A 17,840-nucleotide genomic window follows, 5' to 3' on the forward strand; every position below is an offset into this window, starting at 1 on the left:
GGGGTCCGATGCTGATCCTTGAGCGGTTGTAGGAGGTGGTACTACCTCTTATTAGCAGTAGTACCGCCCCGGCGGTACTATTGGTCCCTGCGTCCCACTCGTATCGGCTACCATCCGCCTGAGGGGTATTACCGCTCACTCTGGAGTGGTACTACCTCTTATCAACGGTAGTACCACTGCGAGGAGCGGTAGTACCGCTCTAGTACGGGCATAAATGGAAGGCAACAAGAAGGATTTGTCCCCCACTATAAAAAGGGGTTCTTCTTCCCTGAGAACCTTACCTTTTCCATCCCTAAGCTCCATTGTTGCTCGAAGCTCCATTTTTTCCTCATCTCTCTCCCTCGCCAACAAAACTTGTTGGTACTCTAGGGTTTAGTTGAGAGGGCCTTGATCTACACTTCCACTAAGATAAATTTGATTCCCCCCACTAATCCCTCGCGGATCTTTTTGCTCTTTGGTGTTTGAGGTCATCACAAAGCCATATTCTGTTATGGTGAAGCTTCATGGTCTCGTTGGGAGCCTCCAATTAAGTTGTGGAGATTGCTCCAACCTTGTTTGTAAAGGTCCGGTTGCCGCCTTCAAGGCACCATTTCGTGGAATCCGGCACCTTGCATCGTGTGAGGGAGTGAGGAGAATACAGTGGCCTTAGTGGCATATTGGGGAGCATTGTGCCTCCACACTGCTCCCACGGAGATGTACTTCCCCTCAAAGGGAAGGAACTATGGGAACACATCCTCGTCGTCATCGGTTCCACTTGTGATCAGTTCTTACCTTTTCTTGTATTTACTTCTTTCTTACTATTGTTATTGTTAGCATCATAGAGGTTGCTCTCTTAGGTGCATATCTAGACAACCTATTTAATGCTAAAGTTAATTTGTTAAAATAAAAGATAAAATTTTTTAGTTCCCTATTCACCCCCTCTAGTCAACTATATCGATCCTTTCAATTGGTATCGGAGCCTCATCTCTTTATTAAGGGTTTCACCGCCCAAATAGTATGGTTGACGGCGAGGTTAGACCGATGGAGTTGCCCGAGGCATCTGTTGCGAACTCGGTCTTCCAAGAGGACCAAACTGAGGTCATTTCCACATTTAGATCCTTAATGGCTATCCAGGTCAAGAACATGCCTAAAAAATTTCTTGATAACTTCAAATTGTCTACCAAGCCGTTGCATGTGGTTAATCCCACAACTTCGGATACGGGAATCAATTCTGAAAAGTAAAATGTAAGTAGTGATAGAGATAAATTGCCTAGAACCAGTGGGGAAAATACCTTTGCCTTAGTTCCTCCTCCCATGGTCTATGGAGGACCGGTTCACCCACCGCATATTATTAACCTCGGCCCTCCACCTAAGGTTGTTAAGAATTATTTTTCTAACTAGGTTTTTCGTATAACGGCTAAATTGAATCATAGCTCAACGCAACTTTGGAGAATCATTGAGCAAGGCTATTATCTACATGATCCAAGAAACCTCATTCCAAGAGAAGAGGTTGGCAATCAACTCAGTCACTCTGCCGTGTTCATCCTTCAAGCCGCTTTTCCTATTGAAGATCTTTCTCATTTGCATCCCTTCACTCGTACCAAAGATTGTTGGGGGCATATCATTCCCATGTACAATGGAAGTTCTAGTATTCAACGGTCGAACTATGAAGTGATACTTGATGAGACCGATGAATTTGTTATGATTGAGGATGAAGATCCTAGTGAACTCTATCGAAGGGTCACAACTCTTGCAGTTTCTCTCCAAGATCATGGAAGCAAAGATGTGGATGAGAATTTGATCAGGCGTAAGTTTCTCAAGGCCATTATGCCTTTTACAAATCCATGTACTTCGTCATCCGTCAAAGACCACACTTTCACTCCTTGTCCTCAAGTGATGTGTTGGATGAGTTCATTGCCATGAACACATTGAACAAAACCATGGACAATGCTCTAGCTCGTGTTCAACGGTCAAGAAAAGACCCTCCCAACCTGGCTTTAAAGGCCAAGGCTGCTCTGGAGGAAGATGAAGAAGAAGAAGAGGATTTGTGCCCCAAATACACCAAGTAGGATTATCACGAGCATATGGATCTTGTGCTAAGACAGTTTTGGGGCAACAAAAGAAATTCAAAGCCCAACTTCTCCAAGAACAACTCAAATAGGCCCAAAGGAAAGCAACTGTGGTAATGTGAGTCACTTTTTGGCTGATTGTCCCTATGAGAAGAGGGAAGGCAACGGTGGCAAACTTATTCGCGAAGACAAGGCCAAGCTCTTCCCCAACAAGAACAACTTCTTCAAGAACAAGCCTCAAAATGTATTGGTGGCTCAAGAAGAGTACCTCCCTGATGAGGATGAGGGCGATGATGCAAGTGGTGAAGTGATGGGAATGTCCACCGTGTCCATTGCATCCTCTTCTCCAAGCAAGATGTCCATCTTCAACGCCCCCAACGGGAACCGCATTGCCAAGTGCCTTATGGCCAAGGCATAGAACAAGGTAACCTGCAACATCAAAACTATCATTTCCACTACTCCCTCTCCTACGATTAGTGAAGATGAACAAGAGGATGTTAATGGTGAAAGAAACTCCTTTCATAGCTTCATGATAAAAATCAAGGGTAAAACCAAGAAACACTTTGTTGCTCTCTTGGAACAACTCGAAGAGGCTAATGACCACATCGAAACTCATGAAGAAACTATCTCTACTTTGCAAGGACATGGTCGTGACTATGCCGACGAGATAGCTGATCTCTTCATTGCTCTTGAGGAAGAGCAAGGGCTTCGTTTGACTCTCGAGGAGTCACACAACGATGAGCTTGCTAAATTACAAAAAGATCATGATCAAGCTCTTGTTCTTACTCGTGTGCTTGAGTCTAAAAAGGGTGCACTTGGGGTTGACCATGTTAGACTCAAGAAAGATCTTGACATACTTGACAAGGCTCACAGGGCCTTGAAGAGTGCTCATGCTTCGTTGAAAGAGTCTCATGCTCAACTCGAAATAAAGCTTACTAAGGAGATAACCACATGTTCTCCGTTTGTTTTAAGTGACAATGCACATGCTACTAACCCATGTTGTGAGCATGTACATCTTGTGGATGAGAATGCCAAACTAAAGGAGCAGCTCAAGAAAGGCCTTGTGACATGCATTCAAGGCGAAAAGAACCTCAATGAACTATTAAGCAATCAAAATGAAGTGGTTTCTAAGGAAGGAGTTGAGTTTGCTCCCAAGGCCAAGAAGAACAAGAAGATCAATACCAAGCAGCCTCCCTTGCTTAAAGAATCCTTTATCGAGTCTAGGGAGGATACTCGCGAAAAGGAGAAGAGCAAAGCTAAGGGTGGTAATGCCAAGAAGGGCAAAGTCCTCCCTTCTAACAAAGCCAACTCCTTTAACCCATCTTATGTTTTCTGCCATGCTAGTGATGGAAACGACTTTGTTAAAATTTTTGGTTCCCCTTATGAGTAGATTGAATGGTCTATCTGGGTGCCTAAGACCCTTGTTACTAACTTGAAAGGACCCATTAAAGAATGGATACCTAAATCAAAGCATTGACCTGATACATGAGTTTGCTTCCGGTGGGGTGTCATGGTTGCTTGATAGTGGAGCAACAAACCATATGACCGGAAGCAAGGACTTGGTGGTGGATGTTCATCCCGACTCATCTGTTGCCACCCAAGTCTCCTTTTGTGATGATGCAATTTCAAAGGTATTGGGTCTCGGCAAGTTGGTAATTTCTCCGGATCTTACCATTGAAAAGGTATGCTTGTTGAGACCCTTGCATACAATCTACTTTCCGTTCATCAACTTGCACTTATGGGTTTTAGTAATTTATTTGGCATTGACTCTATGGCCTTTTGTGGAGAAAGGCTCTTAAAGTAGCTTTTGTTGGGCATGTCGAGAATGGTCTCTATGTGGTTAACTTTTCGGAGCGACCCACTAAGACCGCGACTTGCCTAATGGCTAAAGTTGATGTGGGGTGGCTTTGGCATCGCCGGCTAGCCCATGTCAATATGAGATGTTTGCAAAGTATTCCCAAAATGGATCACGTTCTTGGACTAACAAACGTGAGTTTTGTCAGAGATCGTGCTTGTAGTGCCTGCATTGAAGGAAATATACATGAGACAGCTCACCGCCTCACGACTACCATCTACTCAAAGATGACCCTAGAGCTCCTCCACATGGATCTCTTTGGTCCTCCATCTTACGATAGCCTTGGGGGAAGAAAGTACTGCTTGGTGATAGTGGATGATTACTCAAGATATACTTGGATATACTTCTTCAAGAGAAAGAGTGAAACTCAACAAACCATCATCGACTTTGCCAATGAAGTTCAACATCAACATGATGCAAAGATATTGATGATTAGAAGTGATAATGGCACCAAATTCGAGAATTACATCTTGAACGAGTTTTTGAGTGATGAGGGGATCAAGCACCAATACTCCGCACCATATACCACTCAACAAAATGGTGTTCCAGAAAGGAAGAACCGGAAGTTGATGGACGCGGCAAGAACTATGATGGGGGGGGGGGGGTTTAAATATCTATATAACGTTTGGGCCGAAGCCATCAACACTGCATGCCATGCATCCAATCGGCTCTACTTCCGCAAAGGCTTCAACGAGACTCCATATGAAATTCTTACCGGTAACAAGCCCAACCTCAAGTACTTTTGGGTTTTCAGTTGTAAGAGTTACATTCTTAATAAATGTGCTTGTTTCTCTAAATTCTAACCTAGAGCTCATGAGGGCATATTTATAGGTTATGCTACAAACTCTCGTGCTTACCATGTTCTCAACAAGTCCTCTAGAATCATTGAGGATAAGTGTAACGTGGAGTTTGATGAGAATAATGGCTCGCAAGTGGAGCAAAGTGGTATTTGTGATGTAGGTGATGAAATTCCTCCCCAGGCCATAAGAAGAATGGGTCTCGGACACTTCTTGCCCATTAAGGAACCCCTTGTGGCAGAAGGAGAAGGACAATGTTCCACTCAAGTGGAACCATCACCGACGCAAGAACCACAAGCTTCCATAGAATAATCTGAAGACCCTCATCCCTGTGATCCAGATCAAGCATAAGCTCAACCTTAGGATGGTGCTCCACCAAGTGATGTCCTTGATCAAGCTCACCCCTCCATGCATGCTCAAGTTCAAGATCAAGTTCATGATCAACATCAAGCTCAAGATCAAGACCAAGCCCAAGATCAAGGGCAAGCTAGCAAATGCAGTAAAGGTCACAAAAAGGTTCCTCCTCAGCTTACCCCTAAGGAGATTCGATAAATACGTTCCGCTAAGGACGCTGCCAACCTAATAAAGAATTATTATGTGTTAGAGAATGTATATGGCAGCTTAAAGAGAGGGGTAACCACTCATCATCAATTAACAAACTTTAGTGCCCATCATGTGTTTGTTTCTTGCATTAACCTCTAAAGGTACAAGAGGCTCTCGAATACATGGATTGGGTGGAAGCCATGCCTGAAGAACTCAACAACTTTTGGCGCAACAAAGTGTGGCAATTGGTGCCAAGACCGAAGGAGAACCATAATGTCATTGGAGCAAAGTGGATCTATAAGAACAAGCAAGATGCAAATGGTGTCATCACTCGTAACAAGGCAAGATTGGTAGCACAAGGCTACTCCCAAGTCGAGGGTATCAGGTATCGACTACGGTGAAACCTTTGCTCCCATTGCTCGCCTTGAATCTATTCACATGTTTCTTGCATTTGCTTCACATCACAACTTCAAATTATATCAAATGTATGTGAAGAGTGCATTTCTTAATGGTAGCCTTAAGGAGTTGGTATATGTGAAGCAACCCCCAGGGTTCGAGGATCCCAAGTTCCCCAATCATGTTTATGTTCTCGATAAGGCACTCTATGGCCTTACACAAGCCCCACGTTCGTGGTATGAGCACCTTACTGAGATGTTACATGATTGTCGATTTGGAGTTGGGAAGATTGACCCCACTCTTTTTAATAAGAAGGTCAAGGGGAGTTTGTTCATATGCCAACTATATGTTGATGATATTATCTTCGGTTCTCCCAACAAAGCTTTTAATGAAGAATTTTCCGCACAAATTACTAAATAATTTGAGATCTCTATGATGGGAGAGTTAAAGTTTTTCCTTGGATTCGAAGTCAGGCAACGAAGTCAAGGAACCTTCATCAATCAAGCCAAATATACTCAAGACATGCTCAAGAGGTTCAAGATGAATGATCTCAAACCAGCCAAGGAAAACACTCCCATGCCTCTCAAGTGCCATCTTGATCTCGATCCCAATGGTAAAGTTGTGGATCAAAAGGTATATTGCTCTATGATTGGCTGGGAATTTGTGCACGTTTTTGATCCGCAGCTAAGGAAAGTCACTATGTGGTTTTGCAACGAATCTTTCGATATTTGGCTCATACCCCAAACTTTGGCTTATGGTATCCCAAGGCTGCGTTATTTTATCTTATAGGCTACTCGAATTCGGATTGGGTGAGAGACCGTGTGGAAAGGAAGCCAACTTCCGGAGGTTGCCAATTTCTTGGTCGCTCTTTGGTAAGTTGGTCTTCCAAGAAACAAAACTGTGTTTCTCTCTCGTCCACTGAAGCCGAGTACGTAGCTGCTCCAAGTTGTTGTGCTCAGTTTCTTTGGAAGAGGCAAACTTTAAAGGATTACGGTGTCATATGTGACAAAGTGTGTGGGGACCCTGACTTACGAGTCAAGATCGCCAAATGACCGTGCTCAATGATCCCAGAGATCAATGCTCACCGAACACACAAATACTGAATATTAAGAGTCTTACATCCTTACATACCGTTAGATACAACAAATGACCATCATGGTCTAGTCTCACATAGGTAGGTCCTATAAGGCCAAACACACCATTACATCTACTAGTGGAAGTCTTAGTAATAAACAGGAACCCATTCCATTAGCCTTCACCAATAGGCATTCTGACTCGGAAGCGTCCTATATCGCGTGTCCGACTCCGATGATGAATTCTTCTCCGAAATCCGGTCCTTCCATGTGTGGTCAATAACATAACATGTGGCAAGCCAATGAGTACTTTTAATGTACTCGCAAACAACCCATGATATGGATATGAAGTGGGTATGATACAAGTGTTATGCAAACTTTGTGGAAAGCAAATCTTACTTAAGAATATGCATGGTCAAATACTGATATGGATATGTGCTACCTCTTGAGCTTGCGTTGGTTTTTCCCTTGAAGAGGAAAGGGTGATGTAGCATAGTAGCAGTAAGTATTTCCCTCAGTTTTGAGAACGAAGGTATCAATCTAGTAGGAGTATCAAGCCAAGTTTCCAAAGTACCTGCGCAAAAACAGCAAACTTGCACCCAACGCTACAAAGGGGTTGTCAATCCCTTCACGATTGATTGCAAGGTGAGATCTAAAGGTGGAAAGTGCAACAAAGTAAAAGTGTGGATCTGAAAATATGATGTGAAGTAGACCCCGGGGCCATAGTGTTCACTAGAGGCTTCTCTCAAAATAGCAAATATTACGGTGGGTGAACGAATTACTGTCGAGCAATTGATAGAACCGCGCAAATTCATGACAATATCTAAGGCAATGATCATACATATAGGCATCACGTCCGAGACAAGTAGACCGATACTTTCTGCATCTACTACTATTGCTCCACACATCGACCGCTATCCAGCATGCATCTAGTGTATTGAGTTCACGACGAACAGAGTAACGCCTTAAGCAAGATGACATGATGTAGAGGGAAAAATTCATGCAATAGATATAAACCCCATCTTTTTACCCTTGATGGCAACAACACGATGCGTGCCTCACTACCCCATGCGTGCCTCACTACCCCTTTTGTCACTGGGTGAGGTCACCGCATGGTATGAACCCAAAACCAAGCACTTCTCCCATTGCAAGAATCATAGATCAAGTTGGCCAAACAAAACCCACAACTCGAAGAAAATTACTAGGATATGAAATCATGCATATAACAGATCAGAAGAAACTCAAATAAGATTCATAGATAATCTGATCATAAATCCACAATTCATCGGATCTCGTCAAACACACCGCAAAATAAGATTACATCGGATAGATCTCCATGAATATCATGGAGAACTTTGTATTGAAGATCCAAGAGAGAGAAGTAGCCATCTAGCTACTAGCTATGGACCCTAAGGTCTATGGTGAACTACTCAAGCATCATCGGAGAGGCAATGGTGTTGATGGAGAAGCCCTCCGTATCTGAATCCCCCCTCCCGCAGGGCACCTGTACGTGCCCCAGATGGGATATTGCGGAGACAGAAGCTTGCGGCAGCGGAAAAGTATTTGCGTGGATCTCTCGCATGGTTTTGGATTTTTCAAGGATTTATAGGCGGAAGAAGTAGGGCAGACGAGCCACACGGGGCCGACAAGCCCGCTAGGCGCGGGCCCCCCTGGCCGTGCCTAGGGGGCTTGTGGCCTCCCCTGGTGGCCTCTTCCTTGGTTCTCCCGCTCCCTGCGTATCTTCTGTTCCGGAAAAAAATCTTTTCGGAGGTTTTATTCTGTTTGGACTCCGTTTAATATTCTCCTCTGAAAAGGGTCAAAAACACGGAAAAAACAGGAACTGACACTTGGCACTGAGTTAATAAGTTAGTCCCAAAAAAGATATAAAATGAATACAAAACATCCGTAGTTTGACAAGATAATAGCATGGAACCATCGAAAATTATAGATACGTTGGAGAAGTATCAAGCATCCCCAAGCTTAACTCCTGCTCGTCCTCGAGTAGGGAAGTGATAAAGACTGAATTTTTGATGTGGAATGCTACCTAGCATATTTGTCCTGTGTAACTTCTTTCATGTGACATAATACTTCAAGCAAACTAGCAAGGTAATCATGAACTTTCGGAATAACAAGGCCAAAGAAAATTATCCCTACAAAATCATATAGTGTGGCTATGCTCCATCATCCCCACACAACTAATTTAAATCATGCACAACCCCGGTATTGGCCAAGTAATTGTTTTTGCACTCTTACTTTCTCAAACCCTTTTCAACTCTCACGCAATACATTAGCATGAGCCATGGATATAACACAATAGGTGGAATAGAGTGTGGTGGAGGTTGTGAGACAAAAAGGAGGAGATGGTCACATCGAATCGGCGTATCAAAGGGCTATGGAGATGCCCATTAATAGATATCAATGTCAAAGAGTAGGGATTCCATACAATGGAGGCACTTAGAGCTAAAGGTATGTGAAAGCTCAAAAGGAGAACTAGTGGGTGTGCATCCAACTTGCTTGCTCACGAAGACCTAGGGCAATTTTGAGGAAGCCCATCATTGGAATATACAAGCCAAGTTATATAATGAAGATTATCACTAGCATATGGTGGTGACAAACCAAGAGACTCTCAATCATGAAGAACATGGTGCTATTATGAAGCACAAGTGTGGAAAAGATGGTAGCATTGTCCCTTCTCTCTTTTTTATATATTTTTTTGTTTGTGCTCTTTGGCCTCTTTCCATATCTCTTTTTTTTTGGGCAACTTTGGCCTCTTTTTTTATTTCCTCACATGGGACAATGCTCTAATAATGATGATCATCACACTTTCATTTACTCACAGCTCAATGCTTAGAATGATGATGACTCTATAAGAAATGCCTCCGGCAGTGTACTGGGATGTGCAACGATCTAGCTTGGCGTATGACGTTGAAAATATCTCGCTAACTATCTTACAATCATGCAATGGCAATATGAAAGTGACGGCACATGTCATGAGACGGAACGGTGGGAGTTGCATGGCAATATATCTCGGATTGGCTATGAAAATGCCATAGCAGGTAGGTATGGTGGCTGTTTTGAGGAAGGCATCTGGTGGGTTTGTGCACCGGCGAAAGTTGCGTGGCACTAGAGAGGCTAGCAATGGTGGAAGGTGAAAGTGCATCTATGCCATGGACTCACATTAGTCATGAAGAACTCACATACTTATTGCGAAAGTTTTTATTAGCAATCGAAACAAAGTGTTAAACGCATACTCCTAGGGGAAGGGTTGGTAGGTGTTAACCATCACGCGATCCCGACCGCAACACAAAGGATGACAATCAATAGATCAATTATGCTCCGACTTCCTAACATAGCGGTTCACCATACGTGCATGTTACGGGAATCACTAACTTCAACACAAGTATTTATAGATTCACAACATCCTACTAACATAACTCTTAATATTACCAAATCCATGTCTCAAAACTATTTGAGAGGAATCAAACTTCTCTTTCTAATCAATGCACATGAAGATGGAAGTTTTATTGTATCCTCTTTGGGTGCCTATCACCTTTGGGACTACTTTCATAGCACAAGCCAACTACCAAGTTACTCAGAGAGATCACTCTCAGAAAGATATAAGTGAATATCGAGAGTTCTTCTTTATCCAAAATATAACACCACCATGCTCTAAAAGATCTAGTGAAGCACTTAGAGCAAAGTTGTCTAGCTCAAAAGATATAAGTGAAGCACATGTGAGCTAAATTGCCTAACTCAAAAGATATAAGCGAAGCTCAAAGAGTATTCTAGCAAATTCACGATGAGTGCATGTCTCTCTCAAAAGGTGTGCATCAAGGATGATTGTGACACAACAAAAAGAAAAGACTCCTACGATACAAGACGCTCCAAGCAAAACACATATCATGTGGTGAATAAAAATATAGCTCCAAGTAATGTTACCGATGGATTGAAGACGAAAGAGGGGATGCCTTCCCGGGGCATCCCCAAGCTTAGGCTTTTTGGTGTCCTTGAATTTGTCTTGGGATGCCTTGGGCATCCCCAAGCTTTAGCTCTTTCCACTCTTTATTCCTTTCTCCATGAGAACATCACCCAAAACTTGAAAACTTCACAACACAAAACTTAAACAGAAACTCGTGATATCATTAGCACAAGAAAACAAACTACCACCTCTTTAGGTACTGTCGCAAACTTGATTTCTATTTATATTGGTGTTATATTATTGTATTCTCACTTTTCCATGGCTAATACCCCCCAATACTATCCATAGTTTCATCAAAATAAGCAACCAACACAACAAAAACAGAATATGTCAAAAACAAACCAGTCTGTAGAAATCTGTATACTTCGTATACTTCTGGTATCCCAAAAATTCTAACAATTACGACAGTTTGGGGTATTGACATATAAACCAGCAGCAAAAATAATCAACTCAAAATCTCTTTCTGGATAAAAATGAAAAATTATTTTGTGAGCGCAAAGTTTCTGTCTTTTCCCAGCAGGATCAAACAACCATCACCAAACTAGTCATAAAGGTTTTACTTGTCTCAAACACAAAAAGAAACACAAAAGACACAATAATAACAGAATTATGATGGTGTGGACGCAACAGAACATAAAGCAATAGCAAAGATAAATTCATTGGGTTGCCTCCCAACAAGCGCTATTGTTTAACGCCCGTAGCTAGGCATAAGGTGATAGAATCACGTATCGTCGTCTTTGGTGCTTGTCGTGGGTATAAGCCTGACAATAGATGTGTAGGGTATGAAAAGGATGGGCAGAGTCCTAGCTACGGCGAGGTTGTATGAGGTCAGGCACCTCTACGGTGGAGGTAATAGCCCTACGTCTCAATGCTCTCGGAGCTTGTTGTCGAGTGGAGTATGGAATACAATGATTTTCTAACCCCTGCACCAGAGGGGGAGGGTGGCTTATATAGAGTGCGCTGCCCTCCACAACGGTTCCGGTACAGGGGTGGAGTAGTGGCGATCGAATGCGTACGTTACCAGTAACGTACGTCCTAAATGCTAATAAATGCACAGGGAAATGTACGACCGTTTCCCTCTAGGGGGGTTACGATGTTCCGAGTGGCAGCTAGTCGGTTAGTTGGATGTTCTCCGAATGCTAGTCTCCGACTGGATGGTCGAGGACCTGTTGCCGACTGGACGATGGGGACTCCTTAATTCAGTCGGAACTGACTAAGGGCCTTGTCCCTTATGAGGGGTAGTCCTTGGGTAGGACTTACAGGGCAGGCCTATGACCCTACCCAAGGACTATAGCCCCATCATTAGTCCCCGAATGGATTGGGGTTGGAACGACGAAGCGATGCTTGAAGTTTGGATCCGACTGGAACGGATGCGACTTTGGCATTGTGTGCCTCGATCCATTTTATCTTCTCTGACCAACGATCCGAGTGGAAATCTTTGTGGAACAAACTGTCGGAAACCGAGTGCTCCCAGGGTATCTCTTGACGTGACCAGTCAACTGACAGCAGCGGATTTTCCAGGATCCTCAAATTTCGGTTTCCGCGCGCTGAACGGGGATGACGCCAGCGCGCTCGAGTAGCGCCTGACGCCTCGATTCTCGCGCCTTCAACTTCTCCACTGATATCGCCGCGGTCGGTCGGGGGATAAGGTTTCGAGGCCACCTGCCAGCGGCCCAGTCGGAACCTTATTTAAATCCCAGCGGTGAGGGTTTTTCGTTACGCCCGCCGGATCTTTTGCCTTTGCTTCGTCCTCCTCGCCGCCTCCAGCGCGCCTAACCTCTCCACTCTTCCTTCCTCTCCGCGGATTCGTAGCTTCCGCCATGACCAAGGGTCAGACCAGCAAGATGGAGGCGAGGAAGAAGAAGGGGAAGCCGGCGGCTCCTGCTCAGCGGTGGCAGCGGCCGTTGCCGGCGGGGTGGATCCAAGGCGACTTCCTCCCCTCCACGGTGACGGAGGGGGATCTGCTGCAGCTGGTGGAGCACGGGATGATCGTGCACAAGTCTTGGAAGCTGCCGGCGGAGCATGAGGTCGAGCCGGCGCCCCGGGAGGGGAGCGTGTCTTGCTGCTTAGCCATGTCTATCAAGGTTTCTCACTGCCCCCGCATCCTTTCTTCAAGGGCATTATGAACCACTTCGGGGCATAGCTTGACCACTTTCCCCCGAATGCTATTGCCCATCTCTCTGCTTTCATAGTTATGCACGAGTGCTTCATCGGCTACCCTCCCCACTGGGGGTTGTTCAAACATATATTCTCTGCTAGATCTCAAACTATCAAACGACTCTGTCAGTCGGATGATAAAACGCATCTTCTCCAACTCTGCGGAGGCTTAGGTTTCCAGAAAAAGAGTCGGAGTAGTTATCCTGCTCTTCAGCTGAGTGAGTCGGTTAGGAACTGGCAGTCGACGTGGTTCTACTTCCAAGACGTTGCCTGCCCGAATGCCTCGACAGGGTTGCCTCCTTTTAGCTTAGATCGTCCCGCTCCACCTAAGCAGCTCGCGCTTACGAAGGCGGAGAAGATCGACATCCAGTCCCTGGTCGACGCACTCGTAGACGTCGTCAGAAGGGGAGTCACCGACATGGATTTGCTAGAGACTTTCCTTGGTCGGCGCATACAACCACTGCAGGCTCGCGACCACGCCATGTGGCACTACACGAGGCCCGAAGACTCCACTCGGACCAACGTCTTGAGCGTGACCGAGGAGAAGGTGGCGTCGTGGGTGCTCAGATCACAGGCGCCTGTGAGAACCCCAGAGGGTCTCGGCGAGTGAGGGCTTTCAGCGCGGACAATCCTCCTCCGAACCAGGTGAGTACCATTTGTCGAGTTCACGTATCTGTTTTAGTTTCGTCGTTTTCTTGAACCTCTGCCTGTCATTTGATGTCGCCGACTGTATTTCACGCAGAAGTGGACCAACTGGTTTTCTCTTGTCTCGAACGGGGACCTGGACGAGGAAGAGGAAGAAGGTAGCCAGGAGGGCAGTGTGGAGAGCGGCGAGTATGTCTCCGACAGTGGGGAGACAGAGGAGGAGTCTGGTGAAGAAGAGGAGGATGACGAAGAGAAGGACTCGCCGCCTCCACTGCCAGAGCACCGGACCAAGTGCCGACATGAACATGCGGTTCCCTCAGCCCCTCTGGCATCCTCGAGTGCTCCGCCTGTTGCTCCCGTGGTTCCGAGTGGTCGGAGCACCAAGAGGGCCAGGGACACTGCTGTCGAGTCCGTGGGTCAGCCTTCCAAGGTGGCCAAACCGAGTGGGTCTAAACCTCGGAAGGCTTTGCCGCGGATAAGTGTCGTCGTTCCTGTCACCTCGACGTAAGTGTTCTGTTCCTCCAACTTCTTATGATATTCGGTCAAACTCCTGTTTGAAGGTCGAATGAATTTCACTCGACAGGATTGCCACCTCTGCCACCTCTCCGGCACGCCAGGAGGATGATCCTATGGACGCGGACAACGTCATCTCGTCCCAGCCAGGTGCGTTGTAGAGACTCTGAGAGTGTTATACTATTGTGTCACGAATTCTATCTTAAGTCTTGCCTCTTTCTTTTTCTGAGATCTCGTGTCGTTCGGTCTATCAGGGGCGATTTGCATGGACGAGGGCGACCAGGGGAGACCTGAGCAAGCTGCGGAGCCTGTTCTTGAGGCTGCTCCGCCAGTCACTGCTCTCGCCGCAGACGTGCTGCCGACTGAGGCGATGCCGCCGACTGAAACGGCGCTGGTGGCTGATGAACCTACCGGAGCAGGTCTTGGGATGCCCCAGGAACTTCCAACGATGCCAGGCTCGTCGAATGTCGAGTTCAACATCCAGCATCTCCCGGAGGAGCAAGTGGGAGCGGCCAAGGGGGCCATGGTGCAGACGGAGCTGATGGCGGGAGAAGCCAAAAAAGCATACGACTCCATCGCATCCCTATACCAGCGGAGTTTGGAGCTGCGGGAAGATATCCGAGTAAGTGGGCTAGTAAGTATTTACTTTTCTCTTGTAACCCACTGGGTGTTCTCGGTTATCGGATGATGTTTGCAATGGGTTCACTCTGAGTGAACCCAGTGGGTGTAGTCCCCGAGACTTCTGTCGAGTGCTTCCACCGGCAGTTGTCTTTATACATATTGTCTTTGCCTTGGTCAGATCTGGAAATAATATGGTCGACTGCAAACAGTTGTGGCAGTCGGGGTGCACTTACTGTAAGAGTCTCCGAGAGTAATTTTACTCAGGTCGGGTAGTATGAGCCTCGTAGGCGTAGGTGGTAACATGTATCTCAATAGGGCGGGCCTGCTTGAGTTGCATGCCAGTGGGGTCACTCTTAGTGAACCCACTGGGTGTAGTCCCCGAGGCCGCTGTCGATTGCTTGCGTCGGCAGGGGTCTGAAGAACTTAGAGTTTTATTGTTGAATTGTCTGATTGTCTCTTGGTGCTGGCTGGCAGAAAACTTGTGAAATGGGGACAACATATGAGACTCTGAGGGCGGAGAAGATTCAGTTTGCTGGTGATCGGGATGCGGCACTGCTTGCAATGGCTGGTATGAAGGGGGTTCTGGCGGAACGAGAGAAGTCGTTGGAGGAGGCTCGTGAAGCGAACAAAGTGCTGACTGAGGAAGTTGAGAAGATGGGGAAACAAAGGACTGCTCTGATGGGACAAATGGACGTGCTGAACAAACGGTGCAGAGCGCAGGAGAAATACGTCAGTGACTGGGCTCGGTAGATGATGACGCGTCTGGTTGGTAAGTCCTGCTTTTTCCGAGTGGTTGTGGTATGTGCGTCACACTCGGCGTTTATTGTTTGCTTGTCCTGTTGTTGCAGATTTTTGCATTGACGCTGAAGCTGAAGCAGCTGATGTGGAGCGGTCGATTCGTGAGAACGTTCCACTCGGCGAGGACGCCAATCGAGATCTGCTTGCAGCACACATTCGCGTGGGCAAAGTTGGTCCTTTCATCGGTCGATTGAGAGAAGTCGTCGGCCGGATCGATAAGGAGCTTTGGCCGGAAGATGACTCGCGGCAGGAGATGGAGAACTTGATGAGTCGACTAGAGGAGGTCCCCAACCGAGTGCAGTCATGGAAGAAATCGGCGGCTCGCTGTGGTGCAGATGTTGCTCTGTCCTTGGTCCGAGTGCATTGTAAGGAGGTGCGCGAGGAGAAGCTGAAAGAGTTGAAGGTCGCCAACACGAAGAAACTTCGATTCGAAGACTTCATGGAAACCTTCCTTGAACGTGCCACCCGCATCGCCGACGGAATCGACCTGGACACCTTCGTGGAGCCCTCCAGTCCTGGCGCTACTCCAGACGACGCGTAAGAAAACTTGATCCTCGGTATGCCGAGTGTTGATTTGTAAGAAACTTTGGCCACTGCTGTTGGCCGTCACATTCTTGTTTCGGTGTGGGTAAGCTTGATCCACACCGAGCCACTATCTTTGGTTGAACTTTGAATCGAATCTTTTGCTCTTCTGTTGCAATTTTGACTCGAGTTTTTGTTTGGCATTTCTTGGTGAAGCCAAAGGCAAACATTCGGAACATGTGAGTTGTCTTGATATCTGCATGAGCCTCATTGAGGGTCTGTTGAATTTCCGATTGGATCTGTATTGTCACCGAGTGGATCGGTAGGATCGCCGCTAGGTTGTCGAGTGCGACTATCAGGTCGCATTCGGGGCGAGTTGGTACTGATGTAGTTGTCAGATGTTTTGACATCCACATGAGCCTCAATGAGGGTCTGCAACTCATGTAGATGTCAGTTGTTTTGACCTCCACATGAGCCTCAATGAGGGTCTGCAACTCATGTAGTTGTGAGTTGTTTTGACATCCACATGAGCCTCAACGAGGGTCTGCAACTCATGTAGATGTCAGTTGTTTTGACCTCCACATGAGCCTCAATGAAGGTCTGCAACTCATGTAGTTGTCAGTTGTTTTGACATCCACATGAGCCTCAATGATGGTCTGCAACTCATGTAATTGTCAGTTGATTACCCGAGTGTACCTGTAGGATACAGTCGAAGGCATGTGGGTGCTTAGGCGATTCTGCATAGAATCTAAGTCCCCGAGTGTCGCGTTAAGTGCACACTCGAAGAAAGTTAATACTTAGGCGATTCGTGATCGCAGCTAAGTCCCCGAGTGTGACGTTAAGTGCACACTCGAAGAAAGTTAATACTTAGGCAATTCGTGATCGCAGCTAAGTCCCCGAGTGTGACGTTAAGTGCACACTCGGAGAGGGTTAATACTTAGGCGATTCTGGATCGCAGCTAAGTTTTTTTTTGAGACCGGAGTATGCGACCGTGGAAGAACTTTGAACCTGCAGAAAACTCAATCTGCTTTATATTATTTCACCAATACCTCTTCTTTACATTGCTTCAGTCGACGGTCACGTGTAGAATCGCTTCAGGAGATCTCCGTTCCATGCTCGCGGCTCGTCTATCCCCCTGTCGACGTTGTAGAGTCTGTATGCTCCATTGTTCAACACCTTTGAGATGATGAAGGGTCCTTCCCAGGGAGGAGCCAATTTGTGAGGTCTTTGCTGATCCACTCGGAGCACCAGGTCGCCTGCTTGGAACGTACGACTCCTGACGTGTCGCGCGTGAAAACGCCGCAGATCTTGTTGATAAATGGTTGAGCGAGTGAGTGCCATCTCGCGCTCCTCCTCTAGAAGGTCCACTCCGTCTTGCCTTGCTTGTTCTGCTTCAGCTTCGGTGAAGAGTTCGACTCGTGGAGCGTTGTGAAGTAAGTCACTCGAAAGGACTGCTTCTGCTCCGTAGACGAGGAAGAACGGTGATCGCCCTGTAGATCTGTTCGGGGTTGTGCGAAGACCCCAAAGCACTAAAGGTAGGTCAGTGACCCAAGCGCCAGCGGCGTGTCCTACCTCTCGTAGGAGTCAGGGCTTCAAACCTTGCAGAATAAGTCCGTTCGCCCGCTCTGCTTGTCCATTGGACTGCGGGTGCGCCACGGAAGCAAAGTCCACTCGGATACCTTGGCTTGTACAGAAACCTTTGAATCTTTCCGAGTCAAAGTTTGTCCCGTTGTCCGTGATTATGCTGTGAGGTACACCGAATCTGGAGATGATGTCCCTGACAAACTTGACGGCTGTTGAGGAGTCGAGCTTCTTGATGGGCTTGGCTTTGATCCATTTCGTGAACTTGTCGACTGCCACCAACAAATGTGCGTATCCACCTTGGCCTGTCCT

Source organism: Hordeum vulgare, chromosome 6H (genome assembly GCF_904849725.1).
Source record: "Hordeum vulgare subsp. vulgare chromosome 6H, MorexV3_pseudomolecules_assembly, whole genome shotgun sequence".
Lineage (NCBI taxonomy): Eukaryota > Viridiplantae > Streptophyta > Magnoliopsida > Poales > Poaceae > Hordeum > Hordeum vulgare.